This window comes from Sphaerodactylus townsendi, linkage group LG08 (genome assembly GCF_021028975.2).
Source record: "Sphaerodactylus townsendi isolate TG3544 linkage group LG08, MPM_Stown_v2.3, whole genome shotgun sequence".
NCBI lineage: Eukaryota > Metazoa > Chordata > Lepidosauria > Squamata > Sphaerodactylidae > Sphaerodactylus > Sphaerodactylus townsendi.
Window position 1 is genome coordinate 57,267,667 of NC_059432.1, and position 7,983 is coordinate 57,275,649.

Consider the following 7,983-nt stretch of genomic DNA (forward strand, 5'->3'; position numbering starts at 1 on the left):
GCAAGGCTGCATGCTGAAAATGTCGATCCCTACATGCCCATCATCTGCTGAAAAATAAATGGGTTGACTCAACCTAATACATTATGCAAACGGGTCTGTTAGAAGTAAAAAGATTCTTTCTCATTTAGATAGCTCTCGATTGATCAGCTCAAGGTCCCTGTTGTTCAGCATACAGTCACAACAATGGCCAAACAGATGCCCATAGGAAACCTGTGATGAGAGCATAATCACTAATCAGAAGAGTCATCACTATTTTTGTCTACAATTCTGCTAAATGGAAAGATTTTCATTTCAAAATGCACATTTCATTCCCAGTTATCACAGCCAGTAATCATGAATGCACTTTTTCTTTTGCTAAGTAATTAACACTTTTAAAACGCCATCAATTCTAGTGGTCATAACTACCTTCTTAGTGTCATGGAGTCATTTTACTGACATGGGATTTGTAGCAATATTTTATGGATTCAAAACCATACCTGCAGAGGGCTCTGCAAAACAGGGCTTTTTTGAAAAAAAAATGACACCCTGCAAATACCCTTTCTCATCAGATCTCAGCTGATAAGCAGGGCCAGTACTTGGGAGACTGCTAAGGATGACTGCAAAGGAAGGCAACGGCAAACCACCTCTACTTTTCATTTGCCTTGAAAGCCCCTTGCTGTCACTGCACACGGGGGCCCTTTACTCACACACTGTTGCCTTTTCTTTTGACCCCATTCCTTTCTTCTTTGCCTCCAACTTTCCAAGCCTGCCGAAGGAATTTCTATTAGAAGGGATCCTTCTTTGGACAGGGAGGGGGAGTCACAGGAACTAGAGAAAGGAGTGTGAAGTGAACAGAGAAGAATGGAATTGGAAATGTTTGCAGTGGAAGATTTGGCATTGGCACCCTGAGACAAAAAGGCCCCCAGAGATCTCCCATTTGTTCCTTTTTATAGAATCCAAATGCACCAAATGTTTCTTTCAAAAACTTCACCATGTCCTTGTTTCTTTCACACTTTCTCATAGCACAGCTTTTATTTCTTGCCTGTCTTTCTCCACTTAACAACCCACTTCTTCGAGTCATCTTAACAACCCACTTTTCCAAGTCATCTCAAGAAACAAAAATAAAACAAGGGTTCTTCCATGCTGGCTGGACTAACCAGAACTGTCAGAGAAGCCCACTTCATGCCTGCTGTAGCTGGCAGAACAGCACATCTTCTGTCTTCCCACTTCCCTGGGAGTGGCCCCTGATCAATTTGCCAAAGCATCTCTCTCTGTCCGCACCCTGCTGAAGGCCAGAAAACCAGCTGCCCTTCACAGCTGGATTTAGTCAGTGGAACTGTGTCGGTTCTTTCATGCTTAGTAGCACAGACACTTTTTATTGCCCACCTGGGGTCTGGCATTACTTACTTAACACTACAATTGCAGGCAACATTCTCTACATTTTCTATTAAGCCATTTTAGGAAATGTTATTTTTTGTATTTCAGATCTGAAATTCAGAACTATTCATATGAGATAGAAAAGTCAACCCAGAATCTGCAAGTTTAATTTGAATTCATGTTATGTTGTGGTTAAAGAGAGTTGATTGGATACACAAAAAATGGTAATTGTAAACAGCAAATGCAACTATAAATGAATTCCACCCAGCCGAATGCAAATGTGCCTCACTCTCCTGTGAGGCAGACAAAATATATAGCCCAGGACACATCACTCCACATTGTGCCATGGAGAGAAACACATCTCACCATGACATGTCTCTGAAGATGCCAGCCATAGATGCAGGTGAAACGTTAGGAGTAAAAACTACCAGACCACAGTGACACAGCCCAGAAAAACCACAATAGCCAGTCGGTTCCAATCATAAAAGCCTTCAACAATACTATCCTACATCACTTCTGGATTTTCCTTGGAATTGACATAGTGATATCGGCAATGGCAATTATGTTGCCTGACCCTCACGTCCCTGCCCCCAACACTCCCTCTGATGGTCATGCTTTTAACCAGAAGTGCCTACAAAGGACACAACACAATGAACCCAACATGAATACTGTGCTAGGTGCTAAGACCTTACTCAAGTTTAGTGTTCTCCATGCTATTGTGACATGGTTCCATGAAAAAAAAACTACAGGAAAAACACACAGAAAAAAAGCCTGCAGTCATGAATGCCCACAGTAAAAATGCCCACACAGTAAAAATGGTCAAACAGAACACTGCCTACACAGAAGAATGCATTCACCGATAAAATATAATTAAAATAATAGAAATTATAAAAATATATGATATAATATAAACAATATAATATAAACAAAAGACCCAGTGACCGGGACAAAGCATCACCTAACCCTAAAACAATAAATAGCTAACCCTAATAATTAATACAACAATTATTAAATTAGGAAAAAATTACAAATAATGAGAAAGGAGAGGACAGCAGCTTGAGGGGGGTGGTATGCCTCCAAGCTGCTAATTGCTTCTTCTTGGGAGCAGCTAACTGCAGGACCTAGGAACATCAGTGGACATTCCCTGTAGTCCCTGTGCTAGGGATCCCTGGAAGCTTGGGATCAAGAGGTTCTGGATGCCTAGTCCTTACTAGTTCCGGTGGGCCTTTTGATGTCCCCTCTCCTGTTTGTAGACTCTGTCCTTATAGTCCTTTTTTTAGGGGTTGGACCACTGGGTTCTTTCTGCAGGACTTTTCTTCTTTCAACATAGAGGTATTGAAAATCTTTTAAGTAGATTTTTTCAGTGGAAGTGCTCATTGGGCTAACCCACAGAGTTAAGGGGAGTAGCTACTGACTGAACAGGCAGGGCTATCCAAACTGGAGAATCCAGCCCTGTTCCCTACTCCAGGAGAGGCTACACAAATTAGCATAGTCTTGCCTGAACTACTGGGTATGTGACCTAACCATTTTGGATGATTTTGCGTCATTGAAAAGAAGACACTTTCATGGCAAGTCCAATGTGCTATTCTAAATCATAGCCCCTTTTGTCAATAAACCAAAATACTGAGAAACAGATTTGCACTTTGACACCTGTAATATTTAAGCTCATAAAGGAATTTGCATATTCAGCATAGTAGAACATATTATTTGCATATTTTGTTTTTGTCTTGAAATTGAGACATATTCCAACTATTTCCAGCCACAGAAATTTCATTAAAGACATATCAGAACTTCTAAAAAAGAAAGAAAGGAGAGAACAGAGATAAATGAACTACATCAAATAAAAACTACCAAGTTGCAACAATCACCATTGTGTACATGAAGAAATTTAATTCTTTATTGCAAATTAGCCATTCTCCTTATGCAATTAAGTTTGTCTTCCACCTGCTGTTATTGCTACACAGAAGTGGCAACCATGTCATGCAGTACCTCATATTTCCTCTTTTCCACCTTGAGGCAATCAGCCTGTGCATTCGCCAGTGTTAGTCTGTGGCAAGCCAGGTCCCTCTACAGTCCATCAAATAGATATCACGTGCTGGGATGACTGCAGTGGAATAGGGAATGGGCAGCCTCATCCAAAAGGCCCCACCTGAATGCGACGCCACAGCCATCCCACTGCCCTTGCACAAAAGCCTCCCCACCACAGGAAAGCCTTCACTGGACTTAATGGACTTATGAAAAAGTGGGGTAAGTCCAAAGCCACATCCACTGGCGCAATAGGGGTGATGACCAGAGGAAGGAAGCTGACTAGTGGTGGCCCCTCCCCAGCCACACCCCGGATTGCCTCTCTATCCTGCAGATGGTGGTGGGGGTGCAGGGACACAGGTGTGATATTCATGACCCACTGCCAGGGAGGCTTCGGCAGCCAGCCACCGGCGGATCTGCCCCTCTACTGGTGCAAGTGCCCTGGAGAAGGCAAATCAACCAGTGTGGCCCCACACTAATTCCACCAGCAGATTTTCTCCCCCCCCCCCCCTTCCCCTTGGATGAGGCCATAAGAGCATCGTGAACTTCCCCACAACAGTTTGTAGTTTTGGGTGACTGTTCCAGGGCTGCATCATGATGATTTCATATTCTTATAGGAAACTGAGGATCTCTACTAACTGCACCCCCAATGAGGTAGAAAAGATCACCTCATTATAGCTGTCTTTTTCCGGAAATGGAGCAGAAAACTTATATCTTAGATTGAGACAAAAGCTGATGCAGCAAGAGACTTCAGTGTAATTTTAATGTTGATATTAGTTTTATATTCAGTCTTCAAGCTAGCATTTTTTATTTTCCTGTTGAGACTGACACAGATGAAAATAACACCCTTTGATCTCAGCGTGTAGAAAGGCCATCCTCGCTGCAGTCATACAAGCCTTTTCAAAATTGTGTGGACATTTTTCCATATGGGCATTTTTCCTGTGGGCATTCATGACAGTGGGCTTGTTTTCTGTGGGCATTTTTCTTGTGGGCTTTCTTCTGATCACCTTGTGACGTACCAGTAACTACAGTGTCCCAATGCCATCCTTGGAAGGCATTCTGCCTTTGTTGCAATTATTCTGTCTTGCTTCACATGTGCAAAGGCTTGTAGAGGTCTGCATCAGGGACGTAGGTATAGATTTTTTATGGGGGGGTTCGGGGGTGGGGCCACCCCCACCTGCCCCTAGGGCATGGCCACGCCTCCCCAAGCCCCGCCCCTGGCCTAGCACTTATAAAAGCAGCTCTCCAAGGCCAGGGATGGCAGACTCCCCCGCCCTTCCCTCCCCTGTCCCCCACCAGCTGGGCTCCCAGCTGGCAGCTGGCAGTTCCTTCTGCCCTCCCCTCTGGGCAGAGGCATAGAGGTAAAATGGAACCCGATGCAAAATCTGATTTTTGCGTCCCGTGCCCCCCCCCCCAGGCAGCCTCTGTGATTCTGGAATCCACCCCCAAACAGCATCACTTTCAATGGTGTTTAAACTAGAGAGCCCAAATTCTCCTTTTAAATCCACCTTAAAGGGAGAATCTGGGGTCCCCAGTCAAACAACATTGAAAGTGATGCTGTTTTGGGGTGGATTATCCCCCAGCCTGAAACAGCATCACTTTCAATGTGGCGTAGTGGTTAAGAGCAGGTGTATTCTAATGTGGAGGAACCGGGTTTGATTCCCAGCTCTGCCACTTGAGCTGTGGAGGCTTATCTGGGGAATTCAGATTAGCCTGTGCACTCCCACACATGCCAGCTGGGTGACCTTGAGCTAGTCACAGCTTTTCGGAGCTCTCTCAGCCCCACCCACCTCACAGGGTGTTTGTTGTGAGAGGGAAAGGTTAAGGAGATTGTAAGCTCTGTTGAGTCTCCTACAGGAGAGAAAGGGAGGATATAAATCCAAACTCTTCTTCTTCTTCTAAACTGAGGACTTCAAATTCTCCATTTAAATCCATGCCGAAGGGGGTGGATTTAAAAGGAGAATCTGGGGAAATTTGGGGGTTGCCTGCTGTCAGGGGTGCAATTGTTAAGCTAGAAGCACCAAACTTTTAGGGTATCTTTAGGAGACTCTCCTAATGATACCACCCAGGTTTGGTGAAGTTTGGTTCAGGGGGTCCAAAGTTATGGACCCTCAAAGGTGTAGCCCCATCTCCTATTAGCTCCCATTGGAAACAATGGGGCACCTCCTTTGGTAGTCCATAGCTTTGGACCCCCTGGACCAAACGTCACAAAACCTGGGTGGTATCAATAAGAGACTCTCCTGATGATACCTGCCAGGGTTGGTGAAGTTTGGTTCAGGTTGTCCAAAGTTATGGACCCTCAAAAGTGTAGCCCCCATCTTCTATTAGCTCCCATTGGAAACAATGGAGGATGGGGGCACCCACTTTGTGAGTCCATAACCTTGGACCCCTTGAACCAAACCTCACCAAATCTGGGTAGTATCATCAGGACAGTCCCCCAAACAATCCCTGAAAGTTTGGTGCTGCTAGCTAGCCTAAACAATGCGCCCCCTGCAGGCCAAAAACGGAAAAACACTAAAAATGTTTTAAAAACCCACAAACGGGGTTCGGACATGAATGGGGGGGTTTGAACCAGAGAACCCCCCCCTTACCTACGTCCTTGGTCTGCATCAATACAAACCAATGACATCATTGGCCTCTGCCTGCCAATTGAAGGCACCCTTCACCCTGTGAGAGCTTTATTTAAGACAAGTAAATGCAATTATCTTTCCACACCTAACTGCCTTTTTGTCATGAGTTTATCTATATTACAACACCAAAGACCCTGTGCCAGTCAACTCAATGATAGAAGGTAGCTACTCAAACCACTAACTACAGCAAGGAGTGGTTGATTCACAGGCCTTTTATTTTACCAGAATGAAGTCACGTGACTGTAAATTATCCTCATTATTTCATGTGTAAATTGCTTCTAATGTTTCTTAACAAAAAGGTTCCTTTTCTTCAAAGCACGTAAAAGGGGTGAATGCGTGATTCCTTGAAACTGTAATTTTGGCAAATTCAACTAAATAATGTTTCCAACTCTCCTGAAGATTAAATGGAGAAAATAACCCCTTAAGGCTGAATGTTCAGATTATGATCCTGGTTCATAATCACTGAATCCTTTCTAGTATGTGTACTGTTTTTTCATATATCACGTGGCAGGCAAGGGATGAAAATTCATCATTGCTGGTAATGGGAAGCAAAATTTGTCTCATATTGCTGAAATACCTGTGAATAGATAATCAGTTATAATTTTTTTAGCTGAAAGAGGCCAAGCAAAATAGCCCCATTATTTATAATGAATTGGATGCTGCTACTAAGACCCCCCTCCTCAAGTTACTAGTGTCGTGTCTTTTGATTTACTTGGATGACTCAACCTGCCTCATGAGCCATATTCACATTCTCTATTTAGAGAATTTACTCATGTCTCAGAGCAAGCTGGCAGTGTTATAGAGCACAAATGTCAGAGAAATGAAATGTGCAAGGCTGGAGGCAACACCTCCTCCACCCGTAGTCTAACTTCCCCATCTCTGTGCTGTGGTAAACGGCTTCCTGCTTTTTCCCCACAGCAGAAAGAATGAGTTGGCATCACCTCTCCTCCATGAAAGAAAAGTGTCTAAGCCCAGAAGTCTACAGTTAAGCCTTTGATCTGGCCTTAGACAAGCAAGTGGCTACCTCTCAGCCTTAAACCCACAGATGTGATGCTGAGGATGTAATACTATGCTTTTACATGATTGTTGCCATGGCTACAAAAATAATGTCTATAACGTGTATGGGCAGAACGTGACTATACATACTAAGTAGGACCTGAACATTTTTCAAAGTTCCTCCCTGCTGCAGACCATTGCTCCTCAGGGTCCTATATGCCCCAAGAGTAGTATTTTGTTGAGAAGTTGAGGCCACAGGCTGGGGGAGTCAGGAAAGTTCCATTCTGCTGATGGAAATTTTAGACTGAAGGCAACCTGCTGTGTATTATTCCACTGAGATAATACTAAAATTAAATTTGAGCCTGCACATTTTCCATAAGATATACAGCACTTGTTCTGTGTCAGTAATTTTTAAACTTCCTGCCTTCATAGAACTTTTTTTTCAAGTCTTTATTGGCATAGTAGACAATTAAAAAATACAGCAAGATAAAACTGGTTTAAAACATGGATACCCAGAGCGAAGAATAAAATGTTACCGGTACTGAATTGCAACAAGGACAACTTTATACTTCTGATTAGCAACTGAAAATAAGTAGAGGGCAGGGGCATCCACTTGTACATTAACAATGAGCAATGTTTCTCACGACTGTAAATGAAATTCAGTAGGCTTGGGGCAGGGAAGATGTATAGGTGCAATAGGCACTGAGGAAACCAGGGATTGGCAAATCTTACTTCAAAAGATACAACTTATTTAAATAAGAGAACATGTATATAAATAAGGGCACAACTACAAATAGAAGCTGTTTGGAAACCATATTTATCAATATGGATCAATGTGGTAAGTCACAGCTTTAATAATTTTAGCCCCTTATAACTTAGAAAGCTGGCAATAACCATTTTTGAAGTTATTGGGAGTTGTATTTCAGAGCATTCTTTCCTTTAAAGAACTGCAGGACTCAAGTATTTTTGGATGGAC